This window comes from Natrix helvetica, assembly GCF_964273705.1.
Source record: "Natrix helvetica genome assembly, chromosome: Z".
NCBI classification, from domain to species: Eukaryota; Metazoa; Chordata; class Lepidosauria; order Squamata; family Natricidae; genus Natrix; species Natrix helvetica.
In genome coordinates this window covers 67,468,062-67,494,615 of record NC_138554.1, presented here as the reverse complement: position 1 = coordinate 67,494,615, position 26,554 = coordinate 67,468,062, and the positions used below count along the sequence as shown (strand labels likewise).

At 40.9% G+C, this 26,554-nt stretch overlaps 1 protein-coding gene across 1 annotated transcript in view; it reads left to right on the top strand.

Annotated features, from left to right (window-relative positions):
* CNTNAP2 (contactin associated protein 2) overlaps positions 1-26,554 on the top strand; it is a 1,236,760-nt gene that overhangs the window by 313,907 nt on the left and 896,299 nt on the right. The window lies entirely within an intron of this gene.

Sequence of the window (26,554 nt, the reverse complement as noted above, 5' to 3'; positions counted from 1 at the left end):
TACACTCATTTTCTCCTAACCCTCAGTTGGTTTGATGATGTTATACATTTGATTTATGCATTTCCTTCTTTCTTTTCCCGCTGTTTTGCATACAGATGCTATAATAGGCACTTCTATTATAAGCTTTTAGAGGTCTTAGTTGTATCAGATGTACCACTGTATGTACCACTGACACACAGGAGAATCTCCTTTGCCTCATAAGGAAGCCTATGTGGGCTACTTGGTTAAATTGCTGAAAAAACATGTCCCCTTAGTTTAAAGGTGGATAATAAAGGAGGAATTTGTCTGTACTTTTGTATTCTGAATATCTTCAGGAGCATCACCCAGGTGTCAGGAAAGAATCTTAGCCCACCAAAAGTCTCTAATCTTATCATGGGCTTCTAAGACTTAGAAAGGAATCCAGTGCATCTTTAATACTCCCCAACTCTTCAATATAAACTGCATTTTTTCTTTTTTTCTCATATTTCTATTAAAACCAAAATACATACTGTTATATACTTTCACAATAACACAATAACACAATAACTATTTTTAGATTCAACCAAGATATTTTTATTTTCACCTGAGATGCCATTTTTCCATCCAGTTTTGATTTTAATTTTCTTTCATTGAGATGAGACTTTATTTTTCTTTGTTATTTTATATATTCAGCTACCATTTGTATATCTGTGGATTACAAACTAGAGAGCAACCCAACATAGAAAAATTTTAAATATTGGGATTTTTAATGAATTTCCCGAATTTTAAATTTAGAATCTTTTTATTCTTTTAAATCTGTGACAAAATTATTTTTACTTTGAACATTTTGTTAACTTTAAAAAATCGTTAATATAGAAAAAACAAACATAGTCATGGAAAAAGATACTGACACTATTGTGATTTGTAAATATCCAAATTACACATGCTCTAAATGTAAACTAATTGAATTACTGGAAGAAAAAAGTAAAAGATATAAAGACAACTTTAACCACTCTGAAACTCAATCTACAAAATGAGAAATTCCAACCTAAGCAAGAAGACTTCCAACCAAAATAAATTGAACATAACAAGGAACAAACAACTTCTAATCATTCCAGCAGTAATGATCCTGTATATAAATCTTTAGAGGAGGATTAATTGAAACATCACTCACAGGGAAAAAAAACAGCAATCAAGAACAAGGCTCATGCTCTCTAATCCAGCCCACTCCAGTACAGCCCCATTAGAGTTCAGCAATCAATTTCATAGCCTTCCCCTGGAAGCCAGTATGCAGACACCTAGAAAAGTGCTATTGTGTCCCTAGAAAAGAAGCATCATTAAGTGCTTCTGTGACAGAAAGTAGCCCAAATTTCCCTTCGGAAAGAACAGTGAGTGTTGGTGATAGGAGAGTCAAAGGGGAACAGAACCAGCCATCTGCAGACCAAATATTCAGTTAAGGGAAGTATGATATCTTCCTGGAGCAAAACTCAAAGATGTAGCTCGGAACCTGTCTAAAGTTATCAATCCCAGAAATTACTACCTTCTTCTCCTTCTTCACATGGGGATGAATGACATGACAATGAATCTGAAAACAATATTGAGAGATTACAAGTAACTAGGTAAGAAAATTAAGGAGTTAAGAGCACAAGTGGTCTTTTCATCTGTACTTTCAATGAAAGGTTCATATCCAATAAAAGAACAAAGGGTTTTAGAAATCAACCACTGGCTTAAATGTTGGTGCCACCAAGAGAATTTTGGATTCCTAGATCAGGGTCTGCACTATCTACATGAAGGACTTTTGGCAAAGGATAGGCTGCACCTCACAACAACCAGAAAGAATGTATTCAGAAAATGATTGGCTCAATTTATCAGAAGGGCTTTAAATTAAAGATGTGGGGGGGGGGGAGAGTGACCAATCCTTAGATCTTTAGGACAATCATTAGGATCTTTGGGACTTAATTCAAAGCAAAAACTCCAAGAAAACCAATCAAACCAAATGAGGTAGTAAGTGATGGAATGGAAGAAAAATCCAGATATAAAATAGTAGGAGATATAAGAAGCATACCCCAAGGTCAGCCATAAAGGACTCAAATGTAGATACACAAATGCTCAAAATTTAGGGAACAAACAGGGTAAATTTGAACTACATGAAGTATTTACTAGTATATGAAGGCAGGTATGATATAGTTGTCTGTACTGAAACTTGGTGGGATGAAACTCATGACTGGAATGTACTGATCGAAAGAAACAAACTATCCAAGAGAAACAGACCTAACCAATGAGAAGGTGGAGTTACATTATATGTAAGATATAACTACATTTATATAGAAATTCACAAAGCCAAAGATGAAAATCTTCTAGAATGCATATGGGTCAATATAAAAAAAAAATTACATTGTCAGAGGGAAATTCTAAGCAGAACAAACATATGAACCTTTTGTTAACCAATTTAAAAATATATGTAGGAAACACACCACAGTTATGGTGGATTTTAACTATCCTGATATCAACAGGGTGACAAACTCTGCATCATAGAAGATTTTACAGTTTCTTAACGAATCTAGCTGACAACTTTTACCAAAAGGTAAAGGAGGAAACTAGAGTAAATGCTATTCTTACTAATTAACTTTTCTTACTAACAGAAGGGAGAGAAGTTGCTGGATGAGAATGACCACATCATATTGGAATTCAATATAATGCAAACACAAGCAATAGAATATAATCCAACTAGCGTCTTAAACTTTAAAAGAGCTGATTTTAAGAAACTCAGATAAAGACTAAACAAAATTTCATGGATAAAAATCCTAAAGAGGAAAATAACTCAAGAAGCTTAGGAAACTCTGAAAAATATTATAAAAGGCAAGTGCAGCACAATACCAGTGAAAAAGAAATTCAAGAATTTCAAGAAGAAATCAGCATGGTTGCAGAAAGATCACTTTAATAACTTCTTTTTGAAAGAAAAAAGGATAAGTACAAAAATATGGAAAAAGGAACACATACCGTATTTTTCGCCCTATAAGACGCACTTTTTTACTCCAAAAAAGAGGGTGAAAATCTGATTGCGTCTTATAGGCCGAATGTAGCCACCTGGGCAGTGGTGGGTTTCTGCTGGTTGGTCAATAAACCTGGAAGCCCCGCCCCTGTAACTCACTCGCAAGTCCATGGCATTTTTTTGCATCGGGGCTCGTCCTTCTTTTTAAGCAGGCAGCTATCAGAGAGAAGAAGGCAGTGATTGTGCAGCCAAAGATCGCCTGCTTAAAGATCGCCTGCTTAAAGATCGCCTGCTTAAAAAGAAGCCTCGTCCTTCTTTTTAAGCAGGCAGCTATCAGAGAGAAAAAGGCAGCGAGGCTTCTTTTTAAGCAGGATCTTTAAGCAGGCGATCTTTAAGGGAGAGATTCTCTCTCTTCCTCCCCCCCCATTTCTCTCCCCCCTTTCCTTCCTCCTCCTTTTCCTCTTTCCCAGTTTTTCACACTGAGCCATTGCGGGACGTCAGAGGGAGAGAGAGACGGATTGAAGGGTGCAAAGAGATGGGGGCCTCCCATTTTGAGAAGCCTCCCTTAGCAAAAGATCCCTGAGAGGAGGAACTGGAGGATTCCCCACCCCACTCAGTGCTGTTTTCAATGGGAGGATTCCCCACCTCACTTTTTCCTTCCCAAAAGATCCCTGAGAGGAGGAAAGCAAGGATTCCCCACCCCACTCAGCGCTGTTTTCAATGGGAGGATTCCCCACCTCACTTTTTCCTTCCCAAAAGATCCCTGAGAGGAGGAAAGCAAGGATTCCCCACCCCACTCAGTGCTGTTTTCAATGGGAGGATTCCCCACCTCACTTTTTCCTTCCCAAAAGATCCCTGAGAGGAGGAAAGCAAGGATTCCCCACCCCACTCAGTGCTGTTTTCAATGGGAGGATTCCCCATCTCACTTTTTCCTTCCCAAAAGATCCCTGAGAGGAGGAAAGCAAGGATTCCCCACCCCACTCAGCGCTGTTTTCAATGGGAGGCTTTCCCCCCTCTCAGCTCTTTCACTTCCCAAAAGATCTCTGAGAGGAGGAAAGGGAGGATTCCCCACCTCACTCAGCGCTGTTTTCAGTGGGAGGCTTTTCCCCCTCTCAGCTCTTTCACTTCCCAAAAGATCTCTGAGAGGAGGAAAGGGAGGATTCCCCACCCCACTTTTTCCTTCCCAAAAGATCCCTGAGAGGAGGAAAGCAAGGATTCCCCACCCCACTCAGTGCTGTTTTCAATGGGAGGCTTTTCCCCCTCTCAGCTCTTTCACTTCCCAAAAGATCTCTGAGAGGAGGAAAGGGAGGATTCCCCACCTCACTCAGCGCTGTTTTCAATGGGAGGCTTTTCCCCCTCTCAGCTCTTTAACTTCCCAAAAGATCCCTGAGAGGGGGAAAGGGAGGATTCCCCACCCCACTTTTTCCTTCCCAAAAGATCCCTGAGAGGAGGAAAGCAAGGATTCCCCACCCCACTCAGCGCTGTTTTCAATGGGAGGCTTTCCCCTCTCTCAGCTCTTTCACTTCCCAAAAGATCTCTGAGAGGGGGAAAGGGAGGATTCCCCACCCCACTCTGGCTCGGAGCCCATCTGCGGGGGGGGAGGGATCCCCCTCGCATTCCTCATCTTCCCGGATGGGCTGGTAAGGGGACAGAAAAGGTTGTTCTCCAGTTGGGATGGAGAGAGGGACAGACAGACAGACAGAGACACACACACACAGAGAGAGAGACACACACACACACACACACAGAGTGAGTGATTGAGTGAGTGACAGACAGACAGACACACACACACACATGTACACACAGAGTGACAGACAGAGAGGAAGGGAGGAGAGAGAAACACACACAGAGAGAGAGAGAGAGGGAGGGAGAGGGAGAGACAGACAGACACACACATACAGAGTGACAGATGGAGGAGGGAGGAGAGAGAGAGACAGAGATACAGAGACAGACAGACACACAGAAAGAATGACAGAGAGAGACAGAGAGGGGGAGGGAGAGAGAGACAAAGAGCTACACAGAGAGAGACAGACAGACACACACACAGAGAAACAGAAAGAGAGAGAAAGAGAAAGAAAGGTAGAAAGAATGAAAAAAGAAAAGAAAAAAAAAGAAAGTGGGAGAGAGAGATGAAAGAAACAAACAAAGAAAGAAAACTTATGACTACAATTGAGCCCAAAATTGAGTGGCAATTGAGCCCAAAAATCTTTTTTTTTCTAGATTTTCCTCCTTTAAAATTGGGTGCGTCTTATATTCCGGAGCGTCTTATAGGGCGAAAAATACGGTAACTAAGGTAAAATACCAACAAATAGCTCTAACTTACAAAGATGAAATCAAGAAAGAGAAAGTTCAGAATGAAGTAAGACTTGCAACAAATATCAAAAACAATAGAAATAGTTCTATAGTTCTTTTAAAATAGTTATTTTAACATATAAAAACCAAGGAAAAAAGTCAAGGAAACCATTGGTCCACTAATCGGAGAAGATGGGAGGAAGTAACAGGCAATAGAGTGAAAGCAGAGCTGCTTCTTTGAGTCAGCCTTCATGCAAAAATAAACTACGGCCCAACCTATCAAAAGCATAACCAGTAAGGCAGACTAGAAATAAAATAAAATAAAATAAAATAAAATAAGCAAGGAAATGGTAACTGAACACCTGTCTGATCTGGACAAGTTGAAATCATCGGGATTTAGTGGCATGCACCCCAAAGTTCTGAAGGAAGATACTATCTTAGATCCATAGAATCATATCTTCAGGGAAACTTTCTGAGAACTGGAAAAGATATGTAGTAAGGAAATCAGGGTGCATTAGATTTTTATTTTATTTTGGATGTGTTGGTGCTTTGCATGATTTCTTACAAAGTTCGCTTTCTGTAAGATATGATCTTCATCTTGATTGGGCTTAGTTGTCTCCCCTTGTTTATCCTAGCCATTTTTTTTAAGACTAACATCCATCTGTATTTGACATTGTTTTTGTTGTTGCTGTATGTTCCAAACTCTAAATTCTATTTTAAAACAGTAATTTTTTTTTCATGCCAGTTGTTATTTTGGGGGTAGAAAATCTGACAACCTCAGTGATAAGCTACGATTTCCTCAAAAATCGTAGGTTATCACTAGCTGGTTATCAAGATACTTGTTTAAGTTGTTTAAGATACTTTTTTAAGTGGGTTTTTTAAACAGCAGAAAGATGAAGCATTTTCCTTCTTTTGTTTTTATTCCTGCTCAATAGGAAAAAAGAGATGATAGCTGCTTAATGTTGGGTTTCCAGGTTAGGCAGTAATAATAATAATAATAATAATATATTTATTTCTTAGCCGCACCCTCTCCCGAAGGACTCGGGGCGGCGTACAATGAAACATATGAAATAAATATGTGGACAAAACAAACATATAACAGAGACATATACCGAGACACACACAAGGAGGAGGTCGGCTGATAAATAAAAACAATTAAAATACAGTATTTAAAAACCCCTAGATAATTAAATATAATTAAAATACCCAGTTAAAAACCCGTCAGGAACGATATGGTTAGATCAAAGTTGAGCCAGGCCAGCTGCTTGGAATAGGTGGGTCTTAAGCTTAATACGAAAGGAGCGGAAGTCAGAGGTATTCCTAATATCCGGAGGGAGGTCATTCCACAGGGCTGGGCCCGCCACAGAGAAGGCTCTACTCCTAGGCGCCGCCCCGCGACACTGTCTAGTGGACGGCACCTGGAGGAGGCCCTCTCTGTGCGAGCGAATTGGTCGCAGGGATGTATGGGGCAGAATACGATCCCGCAAGCAACTAGGTCCTGAGCTATGGAGCGCTTTAAAGATAGTTATCAAAACCTTGAAACGCACCCGATAGACCACAGGAAGCCAGTGCAGCTCGCGCAGGAACGGTGTCACATGGGAGTACCTAGTACTCCCCATAATTACCCGCGCGGCTGCGTTCTGGACCAACTGTAGCCTCCGGGTGCATTTCAAGGGAAGCCCCATGTAGAGAGCGTTACAGTAGTCCAAGCGAGACGTCACCAGTGCATGAGTGACTGTGCGTAAGGCGTCCCGGTCCAGTAGGGGGCGCAATTGGCGCACCAGGCGAACCTGGTGGAACGCCCCCCTTGCCACGGCTGTCACATGGTCATCCATGGACAGCCGGGCATCCAGGAGGATGCCCAAATTGCGCACCCGCTCCACGGGGGCAAGTTGAATGCCCCAATGGCCAATGATGGAATTAATTGGCTGAACCGGGGAGCTGGTACCCACAGCCACTCCGTCTTGGAGGGGTTGAGCTTGAGTCGGTTGTCATCCATCCAGATCCGTACGGCTTCCACACACCGGGACATCACTTCGATGGTCTCGTTGGGGTGGTTCGGGGTGGAAAAGTACAGCTGAGTATCATCAGCGTACAGATGGTATCCCACCCCGAAACCACGGATGATCTCACCCAGCGGCTTCATATATGTGTTGAACAGGAGTGGCGAGAGGACCGACCCCTGTGGCACCCCACAAGTAAGGGGGCGTAGGGTCGACCTCTCTTCTCCTGCCAACACACGCTGCGTCCGGTCAGAAAGGTAGGAGCCGAACCACCGCAAAACGGTGCCCCGGACCCCCAACCCCTCCAGCCGGCGCAGCAGGATACCATGGTCGATGGTATCAAAAGCCGCCGAGAGGTCTAATAGGACCAGGATAGAGGAACAACCTCTATCTCTGGCCCTCCAGAGATCATCCACCAACGCGACCAAGGCCGTCTCCGTGCTGTGACCGGGGCGGAAGCCGGACTGGCGCGGGTCTAGATAATCATTTTCCTCCAGATGTCGTGGAAACTGGTAGGCCACCACACTCTCTACAACCTTCGCCAGAAAGGGAAGGTTGGAGACAGGATGATAATTGGCCAGCTCCAAAGGGTCCAGGGAAGGCTTCTTGAGCAAGGGTCTCACCACCGCCTCTTTCAAGGCGGCCGGGAGAGACCCCTCGCTCAGCGAAGCATTCACTAGGCCCAGGAGCCAGTCTCGTGTAACCTCCCAGGATGCCAGTACAAGCCAGGAGGGGCACGGGTCCAATAAACATGTGGTGGGTCGCAGTCGTCCACGCAATCTGTCCAAATCCTCGATGGCAACCAAGTCAAACTCCTCCCAGAACGATTCCTCAAGACTCGCCATGGGCGTCTCCATTGGATCACTGACAGGAACCCAATCTCTCCGGATTTGAGCGATTTTATCCTGCAGATATTTACCAAATTCCTCTGCCCTGCCCTGTAGGGGGGCCTCCCGCGGCCTCTGAAACAAGAGGGAGCGGGACACCCGAAACAGGGCGGCAGGGCGGTTCTCCGCGGATGCAATGAGAGTGGCACAATATTGGCGTTTGGCCGCTCTCAATGCCACAAGGTACGTCCTTAAATGGGCTCGTACCTGTGTTCGATCAAATTCGGAGCGAGAGGATCTCCAACGACTCTCTAGAGGTCTCTTGCAGCATTTCATCACCCTTAGCTCCTCGGTAAACCAAGGGGCTAGGGTGGATCGTTGCCGCCGGAGAGGCCGCAAAGGCGCCACCTGGTTCAAGGTCCCGGTAGTTGCATTATTCCACGCAACCACCAGGTCCTCTACCCGGGGGCGGGTCAAGGTTACAGGAGGTGGCCCAAGCTCCGTCTGGAACCTATCAGGTTCCATCAGGCGCCTGGGGTGGAACCATCTGGAACTTTCCGGTTCCGCCTCCCCGCAGCGGGAGGTAGCACCAGGGAAGTCAAGACGAAGGAGTGAGTGATCTGACCATGACAGGGGAGTGATGGTTAAGTCCCCTCCTCCCAGATCACTCAGCCACTGGCCAGAGACAAAAACAAGGTCCAGAGTGTGTCCTCCCTCGTGTGTTGGGCCATGAATCATTTGAGTCAGGTCCATGGCTGTCATGGAAGCCATGAACTCCCGAACCCCCTCTGATGCTTCTCCCATCGATGGCAGGTTAAAATCCCCCATCACTAAAAGTTTGGGGGTCTCAACCGCCACCGATGCGATCAGCTCGAGGAGTTCGGGCAGGGCTGCTGATGTATAGCGAGGAGCCAGGTATACTATCAGCAGGCCCAACTGTCTCCCAGGCCCCCATTTCACAACAAGGGATTCACATCCGGACGTCTGTGGCACAGTAGACTCCCTCGGCTCTAAGTCCTCCCGAATAATTGCTGCCACCCCGCCGCCCCTTCCCTGGGCCCGGGGCTGGTGAAATGCTCGGTAGCCTGGTGGGCACATTTCCACGAGGGGAAGACCTCCCTCGTGGCCCAACCAGGTCTCCGTTATTCCCGCGAGGTCCGGCTCCCCCTCTAAAATTAGATCGTGAATGAGGGGGGCCTTGTTAACAACGGACCTCGCATTGCATAACAACAGCCTCAGGCCTTGGGTCTGTAACTCTTGACCACCTAGAACGCGGGGGTTGGTACAAGCGACCGGGTGTAACCAGCAACCACGGTCTCCCAACCGACTGTAAGTTCTTAAACTGTCCTCGTATCTGCCCCTCCCTGCGACCGTTGGAATTAATAAAGACCAGATGGTGAGATAAATTATTAGTAATTATTATTTTCAGTTAAAAACGCCTGATCTCCACATACCATTGCATATCAAGTCCATATTCCTCTAACTTGTTTGTTTGGCATTTTATATTTTGAAGAAAAAATAAACTTACAGCGTAATCATAATTTTCAGTTGTATTTCGTGTGCAAATAGCACTTCCCTAAATCATACCTGTTTATGGTCTCATTATTGTACCAGGCTCTTCATTAACATTTTAAATAGAAACTATTGGCTGCCTTCGGTTTGCATATATTGTTTATCCGCTGGTTATATATTGGCATAAGAGGTCCTTTCTAAAGTTTTGCTGTATCAAATGTTGCTACTAATGTTAAAATTCTTCAGTTCTTTAAGATTGCCAGTAAGAAAGTTGTCATCACATTTTTTAATCCTTGGATGTTCAGTATGGTGGAACATTTTAGAAAAAAATAATAATTTATTACCTGGGAAGTTTCTAATATCCAGAAAGAGAGATTGTATCCTCTGGCCAACAGTCAATTTCTGATTAATTGCTACACGTGCTTAATGAATAAATATTAGTATCTATGAAATGACTCATCCATTGTAAACAAACCATTTAGATAAGAAATTAGTGAGCTGCTTAGTATCTGTAACATCTTTTGATATCTTTTATTTAACCCTTCATTCTCACCTATAGACTAAAGAGTTATTCTGTCTTAGTAGATCCAGCCAGTCTTACATTCAGAGTTCACATAAAAGCGGCCATATATCTCTGGAGCATGCCTATATTCTTATAATCCTTTAAATTACAATATGTCCTACAAGGCAATTTCCTTGCATTTGCAGTTTCCAAAAGTCAGACAACTCAAAAGGTTTATCAAACATGGTCTATGCCCCCTTAAGTTGTGAGGCAAGGACTACTGTGATTGAACATAGAAAGTATTTGATAGTCACTGCCAAAATTACTTTGTAAAGTGAGAAAAATCAGAAACTAAGTGAAGGTTACCTATGGTCTTGTTTAAAAATCATGGTAATTGATATCCTTAAGAGATCATATCAAAGATCAATATAATCTCTATTCTCTAGTACATGATTACTGAATGGATATTTTGGTTCCCATCCCTTCAATATCATTAGCTGCTGCAACAGAGCAATCTAAATTGCTAGACACACTTCCAACAGATTGTAACTGTAAACAGAAATTTGTCTCAGTATCAGTTCATAAAAAAAATCTAGCATTTGGCAGGCTTTCCAACACAAATGAGGTTCCTGCTACATGAGAAAATTGCATATGATGAAAACATTCATACTTCAACCTTGGCAAACCAATAAATACAAATAAAGCTCAAGTGATAAAGCACATATATTGATCTTTCACACCCCCTGGTGCTTCTAGCTCTTCACAATAATTTCCCACAACATAACAGATCTTTCTGGAAGTTGGCACAATTAGAAACACGGCAGGATTCTGTCACATTTGCACAAGGTGGCTATCATTGGGATTCATAATTGTCATGGAGAGTAGGGCATGTTTACATCTATCATATGAAATTCGCAACAGGAAGCATTCATCTATCAAGTGTATCAAGAGAATTCTCTTTGGGCTATAAAGCTAATTTACACTTCCCAGTCAAGTATACAAATTGAAGCACCAAAATCTTTGCATTCCTCACTCTCCCTGGATCTTATGATGTGGTTCTTAGCTCAATATATCTGTAAGATGTGTATATTATAAAAAGGTGCATATGAAAATAAATGTGAATATTTTTTCCTTTTTAATTTGCAACTTCAGTAGGTATCTGATGGAGTAGATTTCACACAGGAAACTGAGTATAAGCAACACTAAATAACATAAGAATAAGAGACTGATTTAGAGAAAAAAATAATTAAATCACATGCATAAACAACATATACAAAAATGTGCAAATAATTTAAAGGAAGCCAGTTAAATGCACCCCAACTCTGTTTCCAGGTCTTTTATAGTGACATATCACTTGAAGGTGCTTTCACTTTATTGCCATTTCTAGGGGAGATATCTTCTCTCTATACACTTTGTAAGTGGAGCCTTAACTTAAAGTAAATATTTGACAAAAAAACATTCTCAACTATCTTTCCCCATGGACAGATTGGAAATTCTGCACCTACTTTGGGTTCAGTAATAGTTTCTTTAAAAAGAGATCAACCAGTGTTTCTTTAAGTACAGGTAAAATCATCCTGTACTTCAACACTACTAGTGAGTTTCAAATGACCAATCACTACCACACTGAAATCCATCTTCACTTCTAACACCATATGTTGTTTGTTTATATGGAGGCAATAACTCTGAGCAAATATCAACTTCTTCCCAGAACAGATAAATTCTGGGATAGCTTTGAATTGGGGAAAAGATTGTACAACAGGGGTGTCAAACTCAAGGCACATAGGCTAGATCCGGCCCAGGTGCTTAGATCTGGCCAGTGGGGCTGCCCTGGAAATTGCAAAGGACTGGCCTGTAGTGCCTCTGGCAGTGAAAACAGAGCTGGGTCCAAGCTCTGTTTTCACTGGCAGAGGCACCACAGGCTGCTACAGGCACCCCCAACACGAGCTGGCCGTGCCCAGCTTGGCCCCCTGAAGTCAAACACAACCCTGATGCAGCCCTCAATGAAATTGTTGAAATTGTTTGACACCCCTATTGTTGAACAAAGAAAAGATTCTTTTTTTTTCAGAAAATTTTATTGGTTTTTTTAAAACATTTATAAGGAAAAGGGTAGGTGGAATGGTATACAAATTTTGGCAGTTGCAAGTGTGGCAGACGCCCCCTCCCTCCAAACTCATAAAATACATCTATGTATAAAACATTAATACAAAATCATATAAAATCAGCATATTAATTCTAAGAAGAAATTTCAATCAGCTTATATATTATGATATATAGTCTAGATATAATTTCATTATTACTTTCGGTTTGTTTATAACAGTGTGATTTTCTTATTCATTTTTGTGATCTGAGCTTTCTTGGTGTTGCCCCTTCTCCCCCCGCTGGCAGAGCTCCGGCCCCTCCCGTGTCCTGTGTGACCGTTGAAGAGTCTTCTGTTTTTTCTAGGTTTGCTTTATTTTTTTCCATAAAGGCCTGAGCCTCTATGGGTGTATTGATTCTGATTCTTGTCTCCTCCCAGAATATCAACATCCCTTCAGGCATCAACCATCTAAACCACACCCCTTTCTGGTATAATTTATTCGCCAATTGCGAATAATTTTTTCTTTTCTCCCTAATTTTTTTGGGGATCTGCTTCAAGATGGTTATCTCCCTGTCGTGATATGTCAATGCTTGCCCCCTTTGTACACCCAGAATTATGTCTCTTGTGCTTTTCCTAAGAAATTTGATATGGACCTCCCTGGGTACATTGTGTGTTCTGGCATATGCTGAATTCACTCTATAGACCAGGTCTATCTCCCATTCCATCTGTTGTTTATCTTTGTGTATATATTCAGCTAAGATATTAGTCATAATGTCCCTTATGTTTTCCCCATCTGCTTCTATAACATTTTGAAATCTAAGATAAAAGGACATTCTCTCAAATTCTGTTTTCATTTGTTGGATATCAAGTTCTTTGTTACCCTTCTGCAGAGCTTCTACCTCCCCCATCGCCTCCGCCACCCCACCCTCCACAAGATCCAGTCTCTGTGAGTTCTTATAAATTTGGACTTGATTCTCTTTAATTTCTTCCTTCATTTCCTTTAATTGTTTCTTAATTTCTTCCTGGCCCTGTATGAGTTGCTGAAGCATTTGTTGCAAATCCATCTCTGTACTCTTAGGTTGCATCAGTTCTGTAATCTTTGACTGTGTAGCAGGACTGGATGTTGCAGATGTTGGTGCAGAGGTAGCAAAGCCAGGTTTTCCAGGTGGTGGTCTTTTTGGAGACATAGTTTAAAGACAGAGAAATCAGTCAGTGTAGAGACTGGACAGCTGGAGAAGTAGAGCAGGCAGATGAGTCCAGGAGGCAGAAGATCCAAACAGATGGGAGTTTCTTTAGTCAGTCCAGCAATAGAGAAACATTTTCTCTCCAGAGAGTTCAGAAAATAGCAATCCACAAGAGATTCTTCTGGGTGACACGGAGACAAAGACCGGAAGCCTGAATTTTAAAGGTGGAGTCAGGTTTCACAGTTCATGAAGACAACGGAAGTGTGCCATCTTGCCCTGCCAGCTTTGGGCTCAGAGGCAAAATAAAAAGTTTAGAAAAAGTTCAGAAAATTCTCAGTTCACCCATATATTCTGGAACTAAATCCAATGAAAGTCACTTTTACAGGGGTGAGGCATCATTAGTTGGCTTTCCCCCCTCCTCCTTCCCCTGGGGGAGGAAGCAAAATCTTCTCAAGCCGCTTGTCCAAGGGGGGGGGAAATCCCCCTCCCTCTAGCCGCACCTCCAGCAAGAATCCAAAAGCTTAACTTTTAAAGTCGCTGAAAAGTCCATCAATTCAAAAGAAAGGGAATGAAGAAAGGAAGCCTCTCACCATACCGCCGCTGCTTCCTTCAATAGTGTGTTGTCCGATCGGCATGGAGCGAGACGCAGGCGCGCCCTCCGATACTGCTCCCCGGTGCCTAGAGCGAAACGGAGAAGCCCCCACCAGCCGCCGCCGATGCCAGGGCCCTCCGCGAGCCGCTCCCTCGGCAGGACGCCTCTCCGGGGCGTCCTGTGCCCCCCCAGAGCGGGGGAAGCCCACCGGGAGAGTGGGAGCGGGCAAAGGACTTGCCCGTCGCCGTAGCCGCCGGAACTGGAAGTCTTCAACAAAGAAAAGATTCTGTAGCTACTCAAAGTCATCTGATAGTGAGATCAGCAGCATATATATAAAAAAATCCAATGGAGTGGCAATGTTCACTACTTTATAACATCCAAATGTCCTGGTTGATGACTCCTATATTATGGGATGAACTTCTATTCAATTGTAGGAATTATCTCTACATTTGCACCACTACATGAACAAATATTGTGCAACTGTGTACTTTCTTTTAGCAATATGACAAGCAGATCTATCCAATAAACCAGTCCCAACTGTAAAATTCCATTCACATTGAAGTATTAATTATGCCATATGTGATTTTCCAGACCAAGACTAAACACTAAACTCCAATTAATCTGATTTTATTACTAATTGCCTATTTATTATTATTTTATTTATTAAATTTGTTTGCCTATCTCATCACAAGGTGATTCTGGGCAGCTTACAATACTAAAAGCAATACAATAATAAAAAGGCATTTATCTAATAGCAATAAAATACAAATTATTATTAAAAATTGGGGACAGAGGGAGCAGGATGTGCAGGGGAAGAGGTGGGATCTGCTATTGGCCCATCAATCACTTCCAGCATGATGCTTCCCCATTGGGGCACCACGTGAACTGGCAGAGCCATGTCTTCAGGTTCTGAAGATGGGGAGCAGACCTCACCCCAGGAGGCAAAATGCTGCAAAGTTTAGGAGCCATGCAGAGAAGGCTCTTCTGGACACTGCCAGATGGAATTCCCTGACTGACAAGATACCCAGCATGTGTTCTCTGATGGCAGAGATGGGATGGGCCTGTGCCATTGGGATGAAATCAGAGGTGCATTGCTCCCGGTTTGGCCCAGATTGGGGGAACCAATAGTAATGGTGGTGGGAGGCTCCGCCCACCAGCCTGGATGCTTCTGCGCATGCGCAGGAGCTTCTGTACATGTGCAAAAATATAGTGTGCATGGAAGTGCACACAGGAATGTGTTCGGGAGCGCACATTGGAGCACGCCCGACCAGGTAATAAAAAATTGGCAACCCACCACTGGATGAAATGGTTCCTGAAGTAATCTGGACCCATGCCATATAATCTTTAAGGTGATAATTAAAATCTTGAGTTGTACCCAGAAGCAAATCAGCAACATGCAGCTCGCAAAAAAGCAGTGTAACATGGGCCACTCTTGGCCAAACACTACCCATGGCATTGCACTCTGCATCAGTTGTAGCTTCCAAATGCTTTCCAAATGCTTTTCATGTACAGTACATTGCAATGGTTCACACATGAGATCACTAAGCTTGAATGACTGAGCACAGGGACACCTGATCCAGAAAAGGCTGCAATTGGTTCACCACCCAAAGGCTCCCCTAGCTCTGACTGCCAGCTGCTCTTCAAGTATGAGTAATGAGTCCAGGAAAACTTGCAAGTTGTAGATCAGTCTGTCCAAGATAGTGCCATACAGAACTAATGATAGACACGTTCCCTACACCCATACATATTCTGTCTTGCCAGGGTTGTAACCCATGCAGGCTCCCAGAGCCTCCAAACATTGTGACAGAGCAGTGACAACTTCACTTGTGTCACCAGGGTTGGAGAATTTGAATTGAGTATCATTAGTGTATCTCAATCCATGGTGACGGATGGCTTCATGTAGATATTAAAAAGGAATGGTCAGAGTACTAAGTTCTGTATCAGCCAAGAACTTTGGATGTGAGCTGGATCTCTCACTCCCTATTAATACCAGTTTGGATTGGCCTTGGAGAAAAGAGTCATACCAGTGGAAGGCTCTGCTGCCCAACCAAAGATTCCATAGCCAGCCCAGAAGGATACCATGGCTGATGATATCTAACACTTTTTACAGGACAAGGACAGCAAGGATGGTTACACTATATCCATTCTGCTCTTACCAAAGATCTTCTACAAGTGTAAGCAGTGCTTTTCCTAACTCTTAACTAGGCCTAAATCCTGATTGAAAAGGGCCCAAATAGTCTATTCACCCAGGACCCTTTGAAGCTGCAAACCACCACCTTTTCTATCATCTTCCCTCAAAAGAGAAGATGAGAAAAATTGGGCAAAAAGGGCAGGTGGAAACAAGTAATGTTTTTTTCAGGAGGATGAGCCAGGGTCTCCTTAAAAGGTCCCAAGAATATCTCTTTTTGCTGTGATGAATTAATCATTGCCTGAACTCACCCACTAGTGATATCCTGGAGGCTTTCACCAACCAGGAGGCACAAGAGTCTAATAATTGGCAGATGATTGCACTCACAGCCTCAGATCCAGTTTCTCAGGCCAACAGGATTGAATTGTTCTGAGATAACTGAGCAACATCTTTCCCCAGGCACCATTCATGGGTTCCAACTAGAAAGGAATCTGAACAACTTTGTTAGGTGATGAACACGTTCCTCTGTCCTAAGAGGGTACTGTGATCCAAAACAGAACTAATGGGTAACACTCTTGAATGCAATAAGGGCCAAAAAAATAATACTGTTTTTCCACTCTTATTGTAGGCCTTAATAGCAGCTTTAGGCCGCATCCTGCTAGAATCATCCTTCTATTTCCTCCAATAGGACTCTAGGCATTAACTGTTTTCGGGACCCATAGCTTCTTGATGAACCATGGGAAGATTGAGAATGATGGGTTAAGAGAGGCCACAAAGGTGCAAATCTTTCCAAAGCTTCAACCACTTTTTGAATCCAGTTTGTTACCAAGGTTTTGACAGAGCTGTGCAGCAAAATTACGAGGCTATCCCCATTCAGGTACTACTGGCAGACTGCTTGAATGGGTCTGTCCTTATGTGGAGGGGGTTAACATAACAAAGTCTCAAAGATACCAGGGCGTGATCTGATCATGACAGGAGAATAATGTTACATTGCCCAACAGATGTTGTCATTGTTCTAACAAAATCATATTTTGTATGTGACTAGTTTCTTGAGTAAGATACATGAATATAGATCCATTGGTTAGGCCCATGAATACCATGGTAGTCATTAACTCCTTGGCTGCCTCTGAGGCCTGACTCGAGATGAAAGATTGAAGTTTCACAGAACTATAAGTCTGAGATATTTCACCTCTACCCCTCAGATGCCTCTAGCATGCTCAGGCAGGGAGGTTGCCCTGCAGCAGGGATTCTGGTACAGTGTACTAGCAACAATTCCAGCTGATAGCAATAGCACATATACTGCTTTACAGTGCTTTGTATCCCTATCTAAGCAGTTTACATAGCATATTGCCTCAAAGAATTTTGGGTCCTCATTTTACCCACCTTTGAAGGATAGAAGGCTAAGTCAACTTGAGCCTAGTGAGATTTGAACTGCCAAATTGCAGGCAGCAGAAGTAGCCTGCAGTACTGCACTCTAACCACTGCATCACCAAGGCTCATGATCCCATGAAGCCAGTTTCAGAAACAGGATTTTACAACCAGAGACTTGGAGAGGAAGGCCCCTGAAGCCCAAATGACACTCTCAGATGACCATTGCCACTCCATCTCACCTGCTCTGAAATCTTGACTGGTGCTAAACCCTAAACTCAGCTTAGCTCGTGCCAAACTCATTTCTGAAGGGAACTCTTCTCTTCCACGATCAGCCGGGTCTTGCTGATGCAGGCCAGGTTGGTACTTCTCCTTGATGAGATCTTGAATAAGGAGTGGTCTTATTAATTAATTATTATTCTGCCTATGCATAAGAATCTTCTCAATCGATGGTTAAATCTTGGCATTAGATATAGGTCAACGGAATTCAAAATGTAGCCAATTTGTGACTATGTAAAGACTATGATGATTCGTCATGACTCCATCACCAGGTTCTCCCATTCTTTCTACAATATGTAGTTTATTTCTCTCTCTGGATATACTTCTTTCTCATTTTCTCAGGGCTTTCTATATTCACACCATTCCCTCACTTAATGTATGAAAAAGAATATTTAAGTGAGGCAGTAGAAAATATTTTCCCAATTGAAACTATGGTGTAAATCTGTCTATTTAATTTAATTTAATTTAATTGTTAAATTAAAGAATTTTTGTCATGTTTTGACATTTTTGTCATTTACTTTCACAACATACAGATTTAAGCATAGTTTTAATTGGGAAAAATGGCACATAGATTCTGAAGCAAGGCTTTGTAAATTTGTATTTTATTCATTTAATGTTTATGTCTTTTAGATAATATCTTTACAATACTGTTGTCTTTGGAAAGAATTTTCTCTGAAAATAACATGAAAGGGATGGACTCATTCCTTGAGGTTAAAATGTAGATGTCAAGGTTCCGACTAATAAACCCAACCAAGCAGTGGTAGGTTGCTAATATTTTTACTACTGGTTCAGGTGTGCTCCTGCGCGCATTCCCATGTGCGTGCAATGCTTCTGTGCATGTGCAGAAGTGTCCAGGAGGGTGGGCAGAGTCTCCTGCCGCTGTTACTACTGGTTCGCCCGATCTGGCCAAACCGTGAGCAAACTACCTCTGCAACCAAGCCACCAGTCTCAAGACAATTAGATCTCTTTAATAACTGTTTTATTGAGTACATCATTTTAAAATTCTTGAAAACAAAACCAACTCTAACTATTTCCCATTGTTTTCATATAATTGAAGAATAGCTATTCCCCTCCCTCCTTGTCACAGGTCACATCATCCAATTAGATGTTCTGGCGTCTGCTGGGTAACTCCTTCAAGTCTCTGACCAGCACCTATTGAGATGACCTTGGCTCCCATGGAACAATCTGTTGTTATTATTTGGTCTGACATTCCAAACCTACCCCCCACCCCCACCCCATACTGTGATGAAAAGATGGCTGTGGCAACATGTGTCTGTTTCGAAGTTCAGTAGAACTTCCAGGCCATCAGCTCAGCTTCTTTTTCTAAGTTCTTCCTGCCCTACATAAAAATTAACAATTGAGAATAGCCAGGATTTTTTACTTACTACTCAAGACAAATTTATCTAATAAGCTCATTATATTTAATTTTGTGTGAATTGATTCATAAGGTGCCCATAATCAGTCAAAACAAACAAAAGATCAGATTCACATCTTACAAGAAAGACCTTGCAAAAAACACTTTTGAATCAAATCTCAACAACATAATTTAAATTACCTTTCCAGATTAGAGTTCAGGGAAAAATAGACTAATTACATTGTTAGTTCCTTTCCCCAAATATTTCTGTAACCAAACCTCTGTGGATGGTGTATTATAAGAAGAGGACCTACACCTTAATCAATACCCATGCAAAGCATATAATCATGTGAGAGGCTTCCTGAATAATTTTACGTGCACACACATAAATCCAAATAAACAATTTCCATTTTGGCACTCTCTGTGAAAAAAGTTTACCAACATTGGACTAGGAGATTGCCAGGATCCCTTATAGTCTTTTGATTCTATGAAACCTTAATAATAATAATAATAATAAATTTGGATTTATTAGCCGCTCCCTTTCCAGGCAGGACTCGCCTTGAATTATAGAGAATCTCTCAGTTCTTTTGAAGGCATCTTTAGTAGAATTGGTGTTTTTACTCAGCTGGCATATTCCATTTTCTCTTAATCAGAAAATAAACATAGTTTACAGAAACATGTTCTTGGCATCTAGCAGATGTAGAAGTGCATGATGGGATAAAGAAGGTAACAATACTGAGGAGATGTGAGTCAGTTCAGCTAATAATGCCATGCTTAGCATAATGACACACTGGAGTTTTATTTGTATTGCTATAGTCCCAGATTATCATCTTTATTTAAAGTAATTTCTTTGCTATCTCTAACATCACAAATATCTGTTTCCTTTTCTATGTTACAGATACCTTTATCAACACCTGGAAAACTCAAAAACTCTGGGTTTTTGATAGCCTTTCCAAAGCTATGCTTTCTCACTACTGGGATATAGCTTGGCTTGCCTTTTCCTCCTTGCTGCTTGTAGATTTCTTCATATTTCACTTTGTAGCCTCAGGCTGTAGAGTAACAAAGATTTATGAAGAGTAATCCCTCAACTGACTATACATAATTATGAAGTTATCAAACGTCTGTAAGAAATTACATGTGTTGCATGTTGTAGTTCTTTCAGTGTCCAGTTCATAGCAGAATTAAAAAGACAGAGACTTTGAAGAGCCATTTCCCTACAGTGTATATACTGCTGTGTATGATGCAATACAACATAGCTTCAAATATATATCATTATTGTTTTGATATAGGGTAGGGTGGGTATCGTATTATCCTAATTGGATGGAAGTAAGCACAAGCATTCATAGAAAGAGGCAAATGACATCACCTACATAATGAAGTCACGGTGACCTTTACAAGATGCTTCAGCAAATGAGACCAGTAATATGATTAGATAATATATGATAGTATTTAATGATGGGTGAGATATGCAGTGTTGATGGCCTGAGATTCGTTAAATGTAGGGTTTGTGGATTTGTAGAAGCAAGAGTAAGAAATATAAATCAAGCTATATTATACTTGAGTATTTTTCATCATTCCATTTTCATTGCAAGAAGAAAAAATCACCAATTGATATTAACCTATCAAGCAATTTCACTTCCTCCTGATGAGGAGTTATTGTGGAATTGCTATGGTTCTGACTTAATTTTGTGTTATAAAATTTCACATTGCCATTATCTATTTCTAGTCCTTTTGTACTGTTCCCACACTTTTTAAATAAATTACTTTTTAAAGAAGATGCATGCACCAAAAATCTCCCATCTTCTCTCAGAATTATCATTTTAAAAGGTGTGGTTGCCATTCATTTAAAAAATAATAAAAGTGATGCCTATTACAAACTTTTAGTGAATACCAACTGTGATAGTTTAAGTTACTGAATAAAACATTACCCATATCAAAACTAATACTTACTGATGAGAGCTGAAAGAAAATAGAACATAGAATAACAGGGCTGGAATGGACCCTGGAAGTCTTCTAGTCCAACAAATCACTATCCAATCTCTTCTTGAAGTCCTCTGGTGATGGAGCATCCACCACTATTCTATTGATTCATTGTTCTAATTATCAGAAAATTTTCCTTCTAAGTTGTAGGTTTTATCTCTCTTTAATGATCTTCCACATGTTGCAAAGGATGGAAGGAGATAGATATACACATGAAAACACCATTTATTATTTGTTTGTTTGTTTGTTTGTTTGTTATTTGCTTATTTATTTATACCACACAATTAACAATTTATACCACACAATTAACAATCTATTTGTAGGTCATTTGTAGAGCAGCTTTATTAGCACTAGAACTCGTTTTTCTATAAGTTTTATTTTTTTTAAAATAAAAAACAAAAAGATAAAAAAACCTGAATGCTAAAGATTAAAACTAGTAGAATGGCATAACTGATTAAGAAACATGGCACACAAGTGGGCTTAATTTCTACAAGGAACTTAACTTTAACTCGTTCACTACAACTCTGCTTTTTTTTTTAAGCACCAAAATCAATGCATTCCATGTCAGCCCACAATTTGAAGCACAAGAAATAAAAGTCAAGGTTGAGTTTGTCTCTGGGTAAAACAGCCCCTTGGAGCATCCAATACTATCTTTCACTGAAAATGTTGTAATTGCATGTTCCACATCATTTCACCAATTTGTAAAACCTCACTCATTACAGTTTACAAGCTCATTTGAAATGCTTCTGAAGAACAAGGTGATGTGAAGTCAGGCAACAAAACTGATCCAACCTGATCTTTATTTAGGAAAACTGTTTTTTAAATTAACACAGAACAATAATAACACATGTTAATAATGAATGTCAGGGTTTTTAAAACAGGAGAATTAATTTCCAAAATGCATTTTAAAATGTAGGAGTAAGCAGATTTCATGCTTGCATAATCACTCTCACTCTCTCAGCACAGGGAGGCCCCTAATGCCACTTACCATGCTATTCTCAGCACTGCTGAGTTAAATTAATGGCTGGTGGCTGGCAACAGAATCAGACTCCTACCTGGCTTTCCAATTGATTCATTTTTTTTCCACTTTTCAGTATTAACTATTAACTATTTCTGAGCCAGCTTTCCTAGCTCATTTGCTACAGCTTCTCATTTAAAGAAGTGGAGTTGAAACCAGCAAAAACATTTCTTCTTCTTGAAATGATCCTTTACAAATAGTCCAATGATCACCCAAAAGGCCACATGGAATAAGATGATTAATCTAAAAGATCAGTTTGCATTTGGGTACCCATTGCTGATACTGGTGGTTTTTTTCCCCCCAAGAAAGGTGATACAATTGTAAATAAAGTGGTATTATTTGGTCAAACTGCACTCTACAATGAGATACTTACAATGGATTTATAAGCACATTAGATATAAAAAAGCAGTGGCTATTTAGCTGAAATCTTCTATTTTGGAGTTCTCTATAAAGACTCTTAGAAATGACTCTCAGCTTTCTTGGTTAGCATAGATCCTTGCTTTTTATCACAATGGTGGCAAGAAGATAAATATATATCATGATGTCGTGACACATGCTCTGACCTTTCTTTACTTGTATCAAAATGTCACAGGCAAGTACAGAAGCAAGTACAATTTATATCATGACACTTCACTCACTGCAATTGGTTTCTGTATTTCTTAGAAATGGTTCATAACTGGTATGGTTGAAACGGGGCCGGGAGCGTCCTCATGGATGCACACAGCGCGCCCATGCATTCAAGCTTCTCCGCAATGCTCCACGACACTCCAGCTGCTCTGCAAAGCATCGCGCCTGCGCTGTATGTGCCATGCGCCTGCGCAGAAGCCTTTAAACTGTGGTAAGGAGCTCGGGTGGGCAGATGGGCCCTCCAGAGCACCGTACCAGAACGGTATCCAGTGCTCTGGGCTGGCTCCATTACGCCCATACCAGGGTGTACCATCTACAACCCACCATTGCCAGACACCCAGGAGAACTTCATGGGGCAGTAGATGCTGACATGAAAGGTTCTTCTCAGCATTGCAGTTATTGAAGTTTAAGTTTGATTTAGAAAATTCAGCCTTGTATTGGGGATTATATATAAGCATAATAAGTAAATCTACTTGGCCTGAAATTTCCTGGGATGTCTTCTCAGATATAAATGGTGAGTTCAAGAAGGAAAGGGAAGCAGCAGCAAAATAAATGGATGAGCAAGTGAATTTAGGTAACTCATTACATCCACATTATATCCATTATAAGCTGGCTATATGAATTGACTATCATCCTGTTAGAATTAAAGTGTTTTTGGATGAGCAGCTTTTCTGACTATTTCTGTCAACTCATCAATGTGTTACACAAACACGCACACCTCTTTGTAGAAATAACTGTATTTCTCTTAGAACTTTGAAAAATGCATTTATAGTATAGTAACTGGATGATTAATTTCAACGTATATTGCCCAATGAGTCATATTTTAATCAGTATAGGAAAAACTTTTTTATATTTAATCTTGTGACAAACTCTTTCTAAAAACTATGTATATAAAAATGAAAATGTATGGAAAAAATGTATCTCTGAAGTTGTATGCAAATTCAATACAATACAATACAATAGTAGAGTTGGAAGGGACCTTGGAGGTCTTCTAGCCCAACCCTCCAAGAAAGGGACCTTGGAGGTCTTCTAGTCCAAGCCTGGGCAGGAAACCCAGTTCCTGCAACCGTTCTTCATATGTTTTAGTCTCCAGTCCCCTAATATCTTAACTGTGAAAGGGATCTTGGAGTCCTAGTGGACAACCTAGTGGGTAACCAAGGCATTATAAAGTGGTATTAACACTTCACGTGATCTTGATTCTATCCCTCTGTTGATGCAGCTCAGAACTGTGTTGGCTTTTTTGGCAGCTGCTGCACACTGCTGGCTCATATTTAAATGGTTGTCCACTAGGACTCCAAGATCCCTTTCACAGTTACTACTACTGAGCAAGGTACAATCTATACTGTACCTGTGCATTCTGTTTTTATTGCCTAAATGTAGAACCTTACTCTTTTCACCATTGAATTTCATTTTATTAGATAGTGCCCAATGTTCAAGTTTGTCAAGATCCTTCTGTATCTTAAGTCTATCTTCTAGAGTGTTAGCTATTCCTGCCAGCTTTGTGTCATCTGCAAATTTGATGAGTTCCCCATTTATTCCCTCATCTAAATCATTGATGAAGATGTTGAAGAGTACTGGGCCTAAAACAGAGCCTTGGGGTACTCCACTGCATACTTCCCTCCATGTAGATGGAGTTCCATTGAGGACTACACGTTGAGTGCGGTTGGTCAGCCAGTTATGAATCCATCTGGTGGTGATGCTGTCTAACCCACATTCTTCTACTTTATCTAGTAGTAGATTATGGTCTACCTTATCAAATGCCTTACTAAAGTCCAAGTAAACTATATCGATGGCATTCCTCTGGTCCACTAATTTTGTCACATTATCAAAGAATGCAATAAGATCACTCTGGCATGATCTGTTTTTGACAAACCCATGTTGGCTTTTGGATATTACTTTGTTTGCTTCTAGGTGTTCGCAAATTCGTTGCTTGATTATTTTTTCCAGAATCTTTCCTGGTATTGAGGTCAGGCTGATAGGTCTATAGTTTCCTGGATCTATTTTTTTCCCATTTTTGAAGATGTGAACCACATCAGCTCTTTTCCAATCCTCTGGTAGTTCCCCGGTGCTCCAGGATCTATGAAAGATATAATTCAATGGTTCTGAGGTCTTGTCTGCTAGTTCCTTCACAACCCTGGGGTGTAATCCATCCGGTCCTGGTGATTTGAACTCATCTAGGGTAGACAGGTGCTCACTTACCATTTTCTTCCCTATTTCAATTTGTGTTCCTAATCTGATTTTTGTGGTGCTATTTTTGATAGGTTGGACTGTTTTATCCCTTTGTATAAAGACAGATGCAAAACATGAGTTAAATAGTTCTGCTTTCTCCCTGTTGCTTGTCACCTTCTTGCCACTTTCTCCTAGCAATGGACCAATTGTTTCCTTAACCTTTTTCTTGTTTTTAACATGTTGGAAGAAGCTATTTCCCCCCGTTAATTTTTACTTTTGTGGCAAGCCTTTCTTCATTGTGAGCCTTAGCTTTCCTCACTTCATCTTTACAGGCTTGAGCTATTTGCTGATATTCTGCTTTAGTTATGTCCCCCTCTTTCTACTTTTTATACTTATCTTTTTTGTCTTTCAGTTTGTCAGAGAGTATGCAGCCATACTGGGTTTTTTTGGGAGCTGTTATTTTTCTTCTTCATTGGTATTGTGCTAGACTGGGCTTTTGTAATCTCATTTTTCAAAATTTCCCAAGCTTCTTGAGTTGTTTTCCCCTTGAGATTTCTCATCCATGGAATTTTTCCCAAGCTCTCTCTAAGTTTATTGAAATTAGCTCTCTTAAAGTCCAAGACTCTAGTTTCACTTTGTTCTACTACTTGTGTTTGCATAATGTTGAATTCCAATATTGCATGGTCACTTGCCCCACAGGGTGCCTGTGGTTTCAACACCATCTATCATTTCTTCTCTGTTAGTAAGAATTAAGTCCAATATGGCTGATCCCCCTGTTCCCTTCTCTACTTTTTGGAAAACAAAGTTGTCTGCTAGGTTTGTTAGAAACCTGTTGGATCTTCCACTTGGTGCAGAGTTTATTTCCCAGTTGATGTCAGGGTAGTTAAAATCTCCCATTACTATTGTGGTGTGCTTCCTACATACCTTAGTTAGCTGACTAGCAAAAAGTTCATCTATTTCCTCTGCTTGGTTGGGTGGCCTGTAGTATAGGCCTATGGCAATGTCATTTCCCCCCCCCCAACCTTTAATATTGATCCAAATTCTGGTTGTAGCTTTGTAGGATAAACTACCAATATCCTATTGGTACAACATTCAGGTATTTCCTTACTTATCTCCTTTTGATACATATTTTTCCAGGAAGAATGTTGATACTTCCATGAATTTGCTAATTAGATTTCTAAGCCACCTTTTATATAACACAATTTATATAGTGCTCTCTGTTCCCTTTTTTACCTCTCTTAAGATAGGTTGGACTCAGAAAAGTGATTCTCTAAAAGAAACACAGGTAGTTTTCACCAACTTTTTCACCAAATCTCAGGGAAAGCAGAATATAGATTGTGACATCAACAGTGGCAGCAAGCAAAAATATTACTTTTGAAGCAATCCAGGAAGAAATTAAAGACTTCTGTTGTGGATTATGTTGTGCTACAGGTGGTTAGAAGACAGAGAGAAGATTTTATATCCACTTTACTTCTATTTGGCTTCTTCCTTAGACATCTATGTTAATCTTAATGTTAATATTTATTGTTTTAATATTTTAATACTATATATTTATTTTTTACTTTGTTTTAAACTGCCTAGAGCATCTGATAGTTGGTGTCATAAAAGCAAAGTAAATAATAGGAGCATTATGTATGCCTCCTGGTAATCCTGTTAACAAGTGTTGTATAAGTCTAATAATAAATAATCTTG